Consider the following 16,632-nt stretch of genomic DNA (forward strand, 5'->3'; position numbering starts at 1 on the left):
GGATGGCTGAGTCCCCAAAATGAGAACCTCTGTTTTGCCAGGATTAATTAACCTTGAGACAGCTATTGTCTATCCACTCAGCCAGTTCAGACAGACAGGATCTTAACAGAGCTGCAGTGTCTCCTTTAGCATGGGACAGGGTGATAATAAGCTGAATATCATCAGCGCACAACACAATGTTAAAGCTGGAGCACTCGAAGATGTCGACTCGGGGACACATGAAAAGATTGAATAAGGTAGGGCTCAACGCTTAGCCATATGGCACCCCTTGCTGCAGCAGAAAAAACACAGATAGAAAAAATGATTGAGCCACCTGAAAGGGGCAGCTCTGTTCGAAGGATGCTAACCACAGCAAAGCCTTCTCTCTATACTGAGATTTCAGAACCGTTTGGGCAGAAGGCCATGGGACACAGTATCGAAGGCTGCAGTGAGATCCAACATTATCATGCTGCAGTGTTACCCCTGTCAACAATCTACCTGAGGAACACTGATGCCAGCAGCAGTATCGATTCTGTACTAAACTGTGGGCGAAAACCCGACTGGGTCTCATGAAGCAATTGCCTAGCCTTGATAAAACTTGACAGTTGTTTATTTATGTGCCTCTCCACCACTTCTGGAGAAGAAGGGAAGCAAGGAATGGGCCAAAAAATTTCCGGCTTCAAGGGGTCCAGTTGAGGTTATTTTAGAAGTGGAACTATGGTGGCATGTTTCCAAAACCTGGACACTAGACCTGAATCAAGGGAGTTATTAAGTCGGTCACAAAGCACTGGCAATATTGCTTCCATCCCTCTTTCTAACCACTCATGGTGCTCAGTCCTAATTTTTGTAGCCAGTTTTTAGATTTAATTTCTTCTATAGGTGCAATTGATTGGGTATCAAGGAGCGGCATGATGAGTGAGTATAATAGTGAGTTGCCCACCTTTTTATTTAGTCTTTGACAGGCCCAGTTACTAAGGCCTATCATTAAATGTACTCGGAGGCCTTCTTTCAGGTTAATGTAATATCATGGCTGGGGGTGGGGATGTCCAATGTCTAGTTTCATCACCATGTGTTTGAGGAATAGAAGAGAGTGAAACTAGTAGTGAGCATAGTGAGCTTGTTCACACAAGCAGTCGGGTTCAAAGTTTGGTGCTGTCTAACCACCCAGTTTGTATGGTACTAATAGTGTGTCCCATGTTATTCAAGGTTTTGTACCGACCCAGGCTATTTCCTGTTGGCAAAAAAAAAGAATGGCAGTGTGTAAGGAATGCTGAGCAATACGTAGAGGAGCTTAGGAAATAGAACCATTTTCATCAAGGCTATTCAGTAGACCATTGATAATTGTAGTCCAGAATTCTATCTGTTCTGCTAGTCTGATGTTTGTCATTCCCAGTCATATTTAATAACAGTGTCTACATCTCAGTGAATTTGAATGCTAAGATATTTAACTGATGACTCATACCATTGTAATGGGAATTCCACATCACATATCATTGTGTTGTGCTGCATTGAATTTCATCAAATCTATTGTAATGCCTGACACCCTGCCAAAGCTACTAATTTCACAGATGATGAGAGCTAAATTGAAAACTGGATCTCTGACAAATAACAGTATGTTATCTGCATACACTGATAATAATAGTCTGTGTGATCTAAAACGTAAGTCTAGAGAAGAACGGTGTAGTCAGAGGATGCATGCAAGCCGTTTTTACAGGAATCACTAATAAAAGAGGCGACAAAGGGCATTCTTACCTCATCCCTCTAGAGACTTTTAATAGCCCGGATATTACTCCATTAATTTTTATGTGGGGCATGGGACGTGCATACAACAGCCTATTGCAGCTTATAATGTCCTTGCCTAACCCTATTCATTCCAATCCTGCAACATTAATTTCGACCTTAGAGAGTAAAATACTTTAGTAGCCTCCAGGAAAAGTGCCGCTACATTTTATTCTAGTGAAGAGGGCTAATAACTGCAAATAAAGTAAGCAGGTTATGCAATATGAATTAGCCTGGAATGAAGCCAGAGGATCACTGACAAAATATCAAAAACAATGATATCGTGTAACGAAAATATTGTGTACAAAATATCGATTACAAAAATATTGTGTCCCTATACTTATAATGGTATGTAAAGAAATCTTGAATGTAAGATATCGTTTCACACTAATAGTGTCCAAAACATGCAAAAATATTGTTTATTAATATATCGAGTTTAAAATAGTTATTCTTAAATATGTTAATATATAACATTAATATAATGTAAATAAAATACATTTAAATAATATTTATTACGATATATAAAAATATATACTTATATAGACACACACATACTCACACATATATGTATATGATTATTTATACAACATTTGTATGTGTTGCACAAACTTCATCCTCTTCCGGTGGCATTCTGCAAAGGGCCTGCACAGCCAGATTTTTTTACGAAGTGCTCTTCGGCTCTCAAAGAAAGAAGTCACCGACACTTCAAGAGCTGTGTCATTTATTGATAACTTCACCCGACGCAGTTCGGCCAAAGGCCTGTCTCACGGGTCATGAGTGGTGTGTTTCAAACAACACTATTATATTGTGCACCAGAATAAACAAAGAACATTACTTTAGCCCTTCAAATCAATACAAAGTAAACATGTCAGCCATTCTGTATACAGATACATAATGTGACACTATTATTAAAAATATATATTTTACATTATATACATTTTTGGAGTTATTTTGTATTTACTATCATTAAAAGTACATCTATCTATCTATCTATCTATCTATCTATCTATCTATCTATCTATCTATCTATCTATCTATCTATCTATCTATCTATCTATCTATCTATCTATCTATCTATCTATCTATCTATCTATCTATCTATCTATCTATCTATCTATCTATCTATCTATCTATCTATCTATTTACATACATACTGGTCATATATATATATATATATATATATGTATATTTGTATGCAGATACATATGTACATCATATTACCTAATGGTAGTCACCAGTAGGTGGTTATAGTTAGGACCATGTTTCCATAGGAAAAACATTTTTGACTTGCCTATAACTCTGGCGCAGTTGACAAATCTTCTCAAAGTTGAAAGTTTCGGGGGGATTTGTGAAGCAGGGGCTGAGAAAAATGGGGTTGAAAAAAGGGTGCATTGGCAATTCTAATTTCCATAAGAGCCTGTTAACATGACCACCGCCTGAATCACTGAATGGAATTATACCAAATTTGGAAGAAAGGTGGTATTGTTACGCAGATTGTGCTTTTTGTTATTTGGTGCAAATCCGTTCAGTAGTTCTTGAGAAATATAAGTTGAAAATTATAGTGATATCTGTGGCCACAGAAATTCTTCAACGATTTTGCGAGTAATCGCAAATGTGTGTGCCAACAGGAATGCTGTGATTGACGGGACGCAACCTGGACAGAAATGTGCTGCCACCATTTTATTAATTGGGAAAGGTTCCTGGGGTTGAACAATTCTGTGAAAGCTAACATAAGAGGTCAGGGTGGAGGAACTCTTATCCCATGTTTGAGAAATGGGGGTGGTAGTGACACAAGTTATGTGTCAAAATTAGGTTAATTTAATTACACGCGATATTCGCAATGACAACGCGACTGCCTGCAAGGCCTCTGTGCACCATCATGGGATTGTCGCGACTATCATGGCAACATCACTAATGTTGGTGAAAATATAAAATAAAAAGTATCTTTCTCTATATACAAACCCTGGCAGGTCACAATCACAGACTCATGTACCTACTCACATATCCATTTAGACACTCATACACCCACTCACATACCCACTCAGACACTCATGCACCCACTCATAGACTCAGTCAGAGACCCTTTTGCATACTCACATAAGCACTCAGATGCTTATGCACCCACACACAGATCCAGACAGACACTCATGCACCCACTCATATACATACTCAGACACTTATATACCCAGTCACAGACCCACTCAGAGACTCATACACTCACACTCAAAACCACTCAGACACTCACATACCCACTCACAGACTCACTGGAAGACGTATGCTTCTACTCACACACCCTCTGAGAGATTGATGCACCCTCTCACAGACCCACTCAGAGACTCATGCACCCAGTCACAGACAAACTCAGACTCTCATGGTCCCACTCACAGACCCATTAAAAGATTAAAAATGTCACTCACTCACCCATTGATAGACTGATGAACCCACTCACAGACCCACTCAGAGACTCATGCAGCCAGCCACATACCCACTCAGACATGTACACAGCAACTCACAGACCCACTGAGAGACTTATGCTTCCACTCACATACCCACTGATAGATTAATGCATCCAGTCACAGACACAATCAGTCACTCATTCACCCACTGAAGGAGTTACTCAGAGAGTTATACACACAGTCACAGACCCAGTGAAAAACCTATACACCCACTCAGAGACCCACTCAAATGCTTAGGCACACATGTGTGGTATATGGGTGAGTAACTGGGTATGTGAAAGGAAGTATATGTGAGACAAGAAGTATATAAGTAGCTGTATGAGTGAGTGAGTGAATGTGAGAGTGGCTGTATGGGTGAATGTGTGCTTCTATCAGTGACTGTATAGATGAGTAAGTGAATGTTTGTATCTGTATGAGTAAGTGAGTAGGTGTGTATGTGTGTATCTGTATGGGTGAGTAGGTGGCTGTGTGATTGACTGTACGGGTGATTGAGTAGGTGTGTGAGCAGCTCTGTAGGTGACTGACTCAGTGTGTGAGTGGCTGTATGGATGTAAGAGTGGATATGTCAGTGGTTGTATTGGAGTGCGTTGGTGTATGGGTGGGTGCGTGGATGTGTGTAGATCTATGAATCAGTGAGAGGGTGTATAAGTACTGGTGTGGGTCTGTGAATGAGTTTGTGAATGATTGTGTGGGAGAGGGAGCAGATGCATGAAAGGTTTTATGGGGGAGTGAGTGGGTATGTCAGTGAGTCTGTGCATGAGTACACCTAGGATACTAATTTACCTTTGTAGTACAGTGACTCACCCACCCACACAGCCATACACACCCTCACTCACCCATACAGCCCCTCACAATTGCACTCACTAATCTTTAAAGACACTGACGCACCCAGTCACTCATCCACACAGGCAGTCACATACCCCCTCAACCATCCACACATGTACTCAGACAACCAATCACTGACCCATACATCAAATCAAATCAAATCAAATCAGGGATATTTGTTTAGCGCAAACATATCACCCAAAAGTCTCATGGCGCTTTGCAGAGGTTCAAAAGTATGGTTTAGGTGGAAGCTGGTTAGGAGTCAAATAACCAGGTTTTCAATTCCTTACGGGAGCTCTGATGGTTTGAGATGACACGCAAGTATAAGGGTAGTTTATTCCAAAGGGCAGGTGCAAGAAAAGAGAAAGATCTCCCACCCATTCTCGTGGCCCGACTTTTGATGGGTGTTAGAAGGAATTTGCTGCTAGATCTCAGAGTCCTGCTTGGGAGGTACCAGGTAAGTTTCTTTTTCCTATATCCGGGGCTCTTGCCGTGTAAATCCTTATGAGTTAGGCAGAGAATTTTGAAATGGGTCCGTTTCCTGACGGGAAGCCAGTGAAGAAGTCTCAAACTGGGGGCTGAAGGGGGTCTTGGAGGTAAATTCAACACCAGTCTGGCAGCAGTATTCTGCAGAACCTGAAGTCGGGTGAGAAGGTCTTCGTTTATTGGGGACAGCAAAGCATTACCATAGTCCATGCGGTTAATAGTTAGAACTTGGACTAGTGGCTTCCTGGCTTCCAACGGAAGCCATTTAATCCACTAATGTATTTAACTACATACCCATACAGTCACCTGGACACCAACTGACAGACTGATACAGACAGTCACAGAACAAGCCACTCACCCATACATTCACTAAGACACCTAATCACTCACTTATACAGTCAGCTACGCACCTAGTGAATCATCCATTCAGACACTCATACACTCACAGATTCACCAGTACGCCTTGGTATATATATTTAGCACTCCTAAATATTTTAAAACCCTCAAAGTCACTGGACAATGTCATCAGTTATGTCATTTGAGATAAATAATATAAATGAAACAAAAAAATATTAACAAATATATTGCAAAACAGTTACCAACATTACCAAATAAATAAAATGTAAAAAATCAAAAATCCCCAAAAAACATATACAAAAAATATTATTAAAAAAGTATATAAATATATATATTTAGTAACAATGCCTGGCTGGGAAGGATTTATGAGCACACAGTAACTTTTTTCACTTTTTGTCATTTTCACAAAACACGAGTCGAGTATGTACAAATAAGACAGGAATGGTATTGCACTGTTATTTGTAGCACTTTTAACAAAATAACCTTGGATATTTATATTTTATAGATGTTTGGTAAACATTGTTGGTCATAATCATTGTTCAGACATTTTTATTTATACACGAATAATGACCTGTTTGTACATCCCTAAGTCTTTCGACTATGTTTATTATTTGTAGAGCACTTGTCACAAGTAAACAGCGTTGTCCTGTGATCAAGGTCGGCAACGGCCGAAACGCGTTATGTGGATAAAACTCACTGAATAAAACTCCGGCACTCAATCTGTGGTCCGTGCTCATTTTTCTTCATCACAGAGGTGTTTGCAGAGAGGATTTTTGATATTCACGACCGGATTGACTTACTTTTTCACGGGCCCTCTCATCACAAAGATGTCTCTGCAAATGGCATGTTAAGGTCTCCGGTATACACGGTGTGTGGTGTCTGCGGCTGCAGCTGCTGCTGCTGTGAACCGGAAGACAACGTGGAATTCTTCCGGGCGATGGGAAAACGCAGAGACCCCCTGATGGCAGTGACAACGGCATTTCTTGGCGGCGCACAGCGGGACATGTGTTGGCTGATTGTGTCGGCTGACTGAGTGTCGTGGGTGAACGCCGACGGACAGAATCGAGGTAGGCAAACAACTGTGTACTCGGCTTCAGGTGGGGAGGTGTGCTACCACAGAGCCTAACTCAGTCTTACTAATAACCTGCGGGCTCACTCTCTGGACTAAAAGTAGTAGAGTAAAAATGTTTGCTGACACGCTGAAAGATTGGGAAGCAGCTGCGGACGAAATGTTTCAAGATTCCCCCATGAACCAAAGAGAACAGGATAGGAGTGCAATAGAAGGAACTGGCATGAGCCCCAATAATATCAAGATAACATTCAGTAAATTGGAAAAATTCATGAGGCAAGAGCAGTCAAATTGCTGGGAGTATAAATCTCTCCAGCAATATCTCTACATGGGCAGGATCCCCAAAGGGCTAAGGATAATGATAGCCTCTAGTTATGAGATGCCAAATCCGCAAATGATGGCAGAATGGGCAGAGTGTAACCTGCAGACATCATGTAAACTAGTAAAAATTCTCGTAAACTCTGCTGAGAGTGACAGTCTTGAGTTGCAAATGAAAATAGATGCCCTAAACGAAGAAATCAAGGATCTGGGGGCTACACAACAACTACAAAAACTATGTGATGAGATGATGGGAAGACTACGCAAAGAAGAGGACAAGATTAAGACAAGAAAAGCCTCTAAATTTCAATGCGACAAAGCGGATTTCGAAAATGGCAAGATCTTCACATTTGCGCGTAAATATGGTTCACTGAGGAAGGCCAGGTCTAACAAGCAAACACAAATGGCGCAAACGGCGCAATTAGGCCACAGTCAACAAAATTACGCTGTTACATCTGCTTCAGATCTCAGTTCAGCGCTGGAAAGCAAATCTGAACCAGAAACAAGTGCCGCAAGACCAAGTCAAAGCAATATAAAATTATCCTTGGTGGAAGAATTGGATTTTTTTATGCCAAAGCAGAAGGGAGACCTTACGCCCAAGGAACAGTAGACTAGGAAAGAATGTAATAACAAAAGAAGGCGGGAAAGAAGGAAAGCCAGCCGAAAGCAGAAAAAACAGGAAGCCAGTGCGCAGGCGTGGGCACTGGAAATGCAAGTAATGGAGAATCAACATCACCATAGTATTGACCACAGTGCCAATACTATCATCAATCTGGCGCAGTTAGACTTACTTGCAGACAAACTCCAATTGCTTGCCTTAGGATTGTCTTATTGTCCTAAAAGTAATTTCAATTACACGCAAACTAGAACAGACGTGTCCAAATTAAAACTGACAAAATATCATTTAATCCAAAGGAATCCACACAATGTGGACACTAAGATAATAATGACACCATCCCCAGATACATCGAATCTAACAGTGGGGGACTTAGCCTTGCTTCAAGATCTCCGTGACTTACAAAAGGAAAATGCATTTCAAGTCAGTGGGGAGGAAAACAGAATACAACAGACACAAACAAATATTTTAAATATACCACCACATGAAGTGTATGTCAAACCTGATACCCCCTGTAAAACCAAATCCAAATTTACCCCAATTATGCCTCAGGATTCTTTGGAATCACTGACACAATATCGAAAGACAAAAAATCGACCTACAAATATATCGATACAAAATTATCGATCACATTATTATCGACATCACATACTTATTTAAAACATTACAAAAATATCGAACACACAATATCAAACTACATAAATATAGGTACACAAAATATCGCAAACACAGTTATCGAAATCCTGAAATATCGACGCTCAGTAATATACATATACTTCATTACAAAATATCGTAAACTAAAATATCGACCACTAAAATATCTCCATTTTACTAATATCGACTATATAACTTTAAATTAAAGACTAAAATCAAACAACATAAACACCAAATAATGTCTTTTAACTCTACACAAAATTAATATTAAACAATTATATATTTACTACATTTAAAAATAGATTAAAACACTTAACTATTTACTAAAACATTATTAACAACCTTCCTACATTAAACAACTATATTATTAAATTATACTTTATCAATTCATGCATACAATACATAATATAATGTTTAGAAAAATACATATAGAATAATACACCACAAAACCACTAATTAGCGTTTTCCTTATTAGGAAACTAACTACCAGAATAAAAAAAAAAACAAATTCGAACTAACCAATAAAAACACTCCTAATTCAAACTAACCAATAAAACACAGATTACAAAATCCAAAGCACTATAAAAAGAAGTTCAACTTCATTCACAGTCCAGAACCAAAAAAACGAAATTGAATGAAGAAGAAAATCTACTGGATTGCAACTGCAGATATAAGGAAATCAACATAGAGCAAATATTTAAAACTATCAAAAGTAAGTTAATTATATTATACTCATTAAGACTCAAATCTAATAAATTGTAATTACAATATACATACACTATAAATAAATAAATGTCTTCTTTCTATTTCATATTTTCACTACAGGAAACTCCAAAAGAAACTAAGAAAATACAGAACAGCACCAAAAAAGATACAACTAAAAAGTAAGTATTTCACAACCAAAAATCAACTAATAGATTAAAATACCACCCTAATTAAATCCCAATCACAAATCCCCTAACCATTCCCTATAAAAATATAGAAACAATTATTAAAACAAATTTACTTTTATTTTCCAGAGAAAGAAAATACTAGAAGAAAATTCCACAAATAAAGAATAAAAAGCATTCTACTCAAACACATCAAAACCAACTTTGTAAGTATATAGTAACTAAATCTTGGTTTTTTCTACTGAAAATTAATACAACAGCATATACAATAACTATAATATATATTTTTCATAGATAAAGCTACATCAAAATGACTGAAGGAGCAGAATTCATAACAAGCCAGAAGGGAAAAATGTTACTATGCTATATGGGATACACTTACACACAGGAAAAAGTGTATGGTTTAAAAGTTAACTGGAAATGCACTAAATACTACTCTAATAAATGCTATGGGTGTGCTACAACACGACAAACAACAGTACTGTACACTAGAGAACATAACCATCCACCAAACATTACTGAAATAGAAGTCAGATCTGCTTTAGAAACTATAAAGGAAGCTAGCACAAGTTCTCAAAAACCTACAAGTGTAATTTTAAAAGAGCAGCTTCCCAAAATTCCTAAAACTGCTACTACACAAATGCTATCTGTAACTTCACTCAAAAGAACTATAGCACGTACTAAAAAAACCACTACTACTTCAACCCCAATTCCTCACACATATAGTGAAGTTATTCTAAGTCCAGAACAAAGTATAACTTTAAGCAAAGAACCATTTGTCATTTTTGATAACAATAACAATGACAAAAGAATAATAATATTTGGAACAGCTAATAATCTCTGTAAACTACAAGAATCACAGAACTGGATGATGGATGGGACTTTTACCATATGTCCCAAACCCTTTTTCAAACTATATACAATACATGTCCTATATCACAATTGCAATATACCATTAATTTACACATTATTACCAAACAAACATAACTCCACATACACTGAACTATTAAATACAATAAAACAAAAAACAAATAACTTTTCCCCACAAAAAATAATCCTAGATTTTGAACATGCAATGATTAATACTATATTAAAACACACCCCCATACCTCCATACAAGGCTGTTACTATCATTTTAATCAATGCCTATGGAGACACGTGCAAAAATCAGCCCTAAGCATTGAATATGCAACTAATTCAGCTTTTGCATATCAAATAAAAAAACTCATAGCACTAGCTTATGTACCTGACACAGACGTAACAGAACATTACAACATTTTAATAGACAGCACCTTCTACAAACAAAATGAAGAAAAACTAAGTTCACTATTGGACTATTTCGAAGATACATGGGTCGGCAGACTACATAGATCTGGCCACAGAAGAAACCCTAAATTCTTAATTCCCTGGTGGAACGTATACAGAAGCACATTAAATGGAGAATCCAAACCTAATAACGCAGTTGAAGGATGGCATAACGCCTTCCTACAATCAACAGGCAGAACAAAACCAACACTAGAAAGATTTATATCATGCCTACAAAAAGAACAGAGTTATCAAGAGTTCCGAATGGAACAATCCATAACTCAGCTAACTCCAAAAACCTCAAAACAAACTAAACAAATGTATAAATATCTAGAGCAACAAGTAAAATTGTACCCTACTACCAAAGGCCTAGAATACCTAAACATCATAGCTAAAACACTTCTTTAAAAGACCAATACAAATAAATGACTAATTACTCATTTTCAATAATATCAAACACATAAAATATATTTATCTTATTACAAAAATAATTACTGTGTGTAACATATTTATACATATTGTCAAAAATATATTAACACACATTAATAATATTTGTAATAAAATAAAAATAAACAATAATATTAAACAATACCCACCCACAAGAAATAATAATAAATTAACTTACCAAGTTGATTCCAAACTCTGAAAAATCCATTTCCTGGTTACACAATCCAAACATAAAAAAAAAAGGTTCCCAAAAAAAAATGCAATAATACAACTGTCGATTAAATCCATAATCCATTCACCAAAGATCCTTCGAAAAACCATGAAAAACCCGAAAATAGTTAAAAATATTAAAAAACGATCCATGAAAACCGAAACATTTAAAGAAGTGTAAAAAACATATTGTTCAATAAAACGAACACACACTTCTTTAAAAAAAAAACGACTCCATCCGAAACGAAGAACCTAGAAAAGAAAGTATAAAAACAAAGCAACATACATTCCCACCCACATAAAACAACACATAAACACTTACTAACAATAGTACTAGATTTAAAACAGTTCTAAATATACATTAAACACCTTAAACCTAACTCTCGAAACATCCCTACACAACGTTAAAAACACGTAAAAACACAACACGCAACTCTAACACATAACATTTCCAAATATAACTAATATATATACAGCTACACTAAACATTATCTAACTAGGCTCAAAATAAAGTTTTAAACCATCTAAAACATATAAAACAAACCTTACCTTTCACGACGCGAAGTAACTCCCAACCGCGAGCTTCCCTTCAAACCAAATGACCCAAAACAACATTACCGGGTTACAAAATAGAGTGCCCAAAACATAATAAAACATTTAACTATACCAAAAAACCCTCATTAAATCAGGTAAAAAGTAAATTCACACACAAATATTTTATATTATTTTGCAAAAATAGACCTATTTTTTCATGTACCTACAAATTGTCAACAAATGTTCCTAATGTGTAAAATTATAAAAATAAATATTACAAAATATAAAATATTTATTATTATAATTTCTAAAAAGAAAATACTACAAAACAATGTATGAAAAATTGTTACAAATATTTTGCATGAATACTAAAATGTTATTTATGTTAAAAATATGTTTATTTTGAAAAAATTGTAAAAAAAGTTAATATTAATATTTTACATATTAATATTAATAAAAAACGTATAACATGTTTGTACTACAAATATTAAAATGTTTATATATGAAAATATTTGCCAAAAGTTTTGTATAAAAATTTACAAAACCTATTGCTATGTTAAATTTAATTTAAAACACTAAGGTGCCAATTACGATCCGGTAAAAAAATTCCCCGTACGACTCGTATCCGGTCTTTTTACCGTACGAATCGTACAAGTGCCGTACAAACTGGCAATCACGATTCGCATGGTAAAAAGTCCATACGAACCGCCTTGGGAATTATTCCCCACACGTCCTCGGGTCGGAAAATGTGTCCCACACGTCCTCGGACGATTTACCGTACAAATGTGAAAAGTTAAGTCCGACCGAGGAATCACGATCCATCCCGTGCGTCCGATGTCACAACCGTATGGAAAAAACACTGTCCGCACCTAACTCCCATAGCAACCATGGAGACATGTGCCTGCATACGCGCCCAACACTCCCCCAGCCCCCGTACGTCCGAGACATGCCCCCGTGTATGTACACCCCCACCCGTGTATGTACACCCCTGTACGTGTCCTACCCCCGTGTATGTACACCCCTGTACGTTCGAGTCATACCCCCACCCGTGTACGTGTCCCACCCCCGTGTATGTACACCCCTGTACGTTCAAGTCGTACCCCCACCCCTGTACGTGTCGTACCACCGTGTATGTACACCCCTGTACGTGTCGTACCCCCGTGTATGTACACCACTGTACATTCGAGTCGTACCCCTGTACGTGTCGTACCCCCGTGTATGTACACCCCTGTACGTTCGAGTCGTACCCCCACCCCTGTATGTGTCGTACCCCCCTGTATGTACACCCCTGTACGTTCGAGTCGTACCCCCACCCCTGTACGTGTCCTACCCCCGTGTATGTACACCCCTGTACATTCGAGTCCTACCCCCACCCGTGTACGTGTCCCTCCCCTGTGTATGTACACCCCTGTACGTTCGAGTCGTACCCCCACCCCTGTACGTGTCGTACCACCGTGTATGTATACCCCTGTACGTGTCGTACCCCCGTGTATGTACACCCCTGTACGTTCGAGTCGTACCCCCACCCCTTTACGTGTCGTACCCCCGTGTATGTACACCCCTGTACGTTCGAGTCGTACCCCCACCCCTGTACGTGTCGTACCCCCTGTATGTACACCCCTGTTCGTTCGAGTCGTACCCCCACCCCTGTATGTGTCCTACCCCCGTGTATGTACACCCCTGTATGTTCGAGTCCTACCCCCACCCGTGTACGTGTCCCACCCCCGTGTATGTACACCCCTGTACGTTCGAGTCGTACCCCCACCCCTGTACGTGTCGTACCACCGTGTATGTACACCCCTGTACGTGTCGTACCCCCGTGTATGTACACCCCTGTACGTTCGAGTCGTACCCCCACCCCTGTACGTGTCGTACCCCCGTGTATGTACACCCCTGTACATTCGAGTCGTACCCCCACCCCTGTACGTGTCGTACCCCCCTGTATGTACACCCCTGTATGTTCGAGTCGTACCCCCACCCGTGTACGTGTCCCACCCCCGTGTATGTACACCCCTGTACGTTCGAGTCGTACCCCCACCCCTGTACGTGTCGTACCACCGTGTATGTACACCCCTGTACGTGTCGTACCCCCGTGTATGTACACCCCTGTACGTTCGAGTCGTACCCCCACCCCTGTACGTGTCGTACCCCCGTGTATGTACACCCCTGTACGTGTCGTACCCCCGTGTATGTACACCCCTGTACGTTTGAGTTGTACCCCCACCCCTGTACGTGTCGTACCCCCCTGTATGTACACCCGTGTACGTCAGAGTCGCACCCCCACCACAACCTCCTAAGTACGGAGCGCACTCCAGGCCCCAACATCACAACCACATGTACGAGTCGTACCAAGCCACACACAAGGACAGCACTGTACAACCAAATGGCCCATGTACACACCGTACACACGCTAAAAACGCACGTACACAACCAGGACAAACCAAAACAACACAAGAATACACCATTCGAATGGCACAAAGCCACAAAACATGTCCAACAACCACTAAAAAAACACATTCACTGACCTGCAACTGCCAAAAACAAACAGAGGCCCAAAACACCACCACTCCTTATAACACACCCACCGAAAGTTCAAACACAGCCACACCCACCAATGGATCAATAAAAAGGGCCCACACACACAAACCATGAGCCTTTGCAACAGACTCACTGCTGCCAGACACCACAGACAACCTACAGCACCATACTACAAGCTTCACCACACCTTACACTTGTACACCTTCACACAACCACCTTCACAAACACCCCCTCATCACATTCACACACACACACACCTGCACAACCACACCCACACACCCACAACCATCCACACACACCCCCCACCATTCACACCCACACCCCTCACCATGCCCACTAACAAGAATCCAAAGTTCAGTAACCGAGAGTTGGAGGTCCTTGTCGATGAAATCCTCAGAGTCGAGCCACAGCTCTTTGGAACATTGGTCAGACAGACCAGCATTGCAGCAAAAACAGCCATGTGGCAGACCATCGTCGATGCTGTGAATGCTGTTGCGGACACCAGAAGGAACAAGCAGGAATGCCAAGCCAGGTGGTACGATCTGCGGAGGAGGGTCCGAGCCAAGATGACGGATGAACACAACCCGGCCAACGTCACTGGAGGAGGGCCCTCCCGCAAACCCGTGCACTACCATCCCTGGGAGGAGAGGGTGATGGCCATACTGCCGGTGGAGGCAGTCGAAGGATTAGGAGGACTCCGAGACCCGGGTGAGTACACAAACAATGCACCTCACATGGGGGGAACGTCATCCACAACCAAACTCACAAACAGGCACGCAACCACCCCAAGCTATCGCACGACCCAACCACACTCCATGAACACGCACATGCCACTGGTGCCACCATGCCCCATGCACCCAGCTGGACAATGTCAAGTCACAGGCCACACAAGACACCAACACATGACACGGTAACCCGGATGGCGGGAGGGTGGGCCCAAAAAATCACATAGTGCAACTCAGAAGCAGACAACAATGCCCTCTGCCCATATGGCCTAGGTCACAGCCAGACAAACAGTGTGTCCCCACACAGGAAAGACTCGCCAGCAAATGGCGGACGCCTTGCATCAACACATGGGGGTGAAGGCACTGTTTTGCACATGACAGCAGCTAATGAACAGCCAACATTGTGAAAGAGTGGCAGCACACACCACCACAGCAGCAGTGCCGAGACACACACTACACCCAATGGGTGCCTGGAGATCAGAAACAAACTCACATCAACAAGCCAAGGGCCATTCAAAGATCTGCTAACAGTGTGTGCCCAGGAAACTGGGCTGAGGTGACAGAGGGTGACACACAGAGGGAGGGAGAGGGGGATAGAGAGGGAGGGAGAGGGGGACAGAGAGGGAGGGAGACACATGGAGACGGACAGAGGGAGGAGGCTGACACACGGAGGGAGGGAGAGGGGGACAGAGAGGGAGGGAGACACAGGGACACGGACAGAGGGAGGAGGCTGACACACGGAGGGAGGGAGAGGGGGACAGAGAGGGAGGGAGACACAGGGACACAGACAGCGGGAGGAGGCTGACACACGGAGGGAGGGAGAGGGGGACAGAGAGGGAGGGAGACACAGGGACACGGACAGAGGGAGGAGGCTGACACACGGAGGGAGGGAGAGGGGGACAGAGAGGGAGAGAGACACAGGGAGACGGACAGAGGGAGGAGGCTGACACACGGAGGGAGGGAGAGGGGGACAGAGAGGGAGGGAGACACAGGGACACGGACAGAGGGAGGAGGCTGACACACGGAGGGAGGGAGAGGGGGACAGAGAGGGAGGGAGACACAGGGACACGGACAGAGGGAGGAGGCTGACACACGGAGGGAGGGAGAGGGGGACAGAGAGGGAGGGAGACACAGGGACACGGACAGAGGGAGGAGGCTGACACACGGAGGGAGGGAGAGGGGGACAGAGAGGGAGGGAGACACAGGGACACGGACAGAGGGAGGAGGCTGACACACAGAGGGAGGGAGAGGGGGACAGAGAGGGAGGGAGACACAGGGAGAGCAAATCAGCCGTGTGGTGTGTGGGAATGTCTGCTCGTTAGCAGGTAGACTGCATGCATGTAGCCAAGGGTGGCCAGTGCCAGAACCCCCCCTCTTCTCCATGGCAAAACACAGGGCCATGTCACAACCTGTGCACAAGCACAACGACAGCTACCTGCATTAT

The sequence above is a fragment of the Triturus cristatus genome, chromosome 8 (assembly GCF_964204655.1).
Source record: "Triturus cristatus chromosome 8, aTriCri1.1, whole genome shotgun sequence".
Lineage (NCBI taxonomy): Eukaryota > Metazoa > Chordata > Amphibia > Caudata > Salamandridae > Triturus > Triturus cristatus.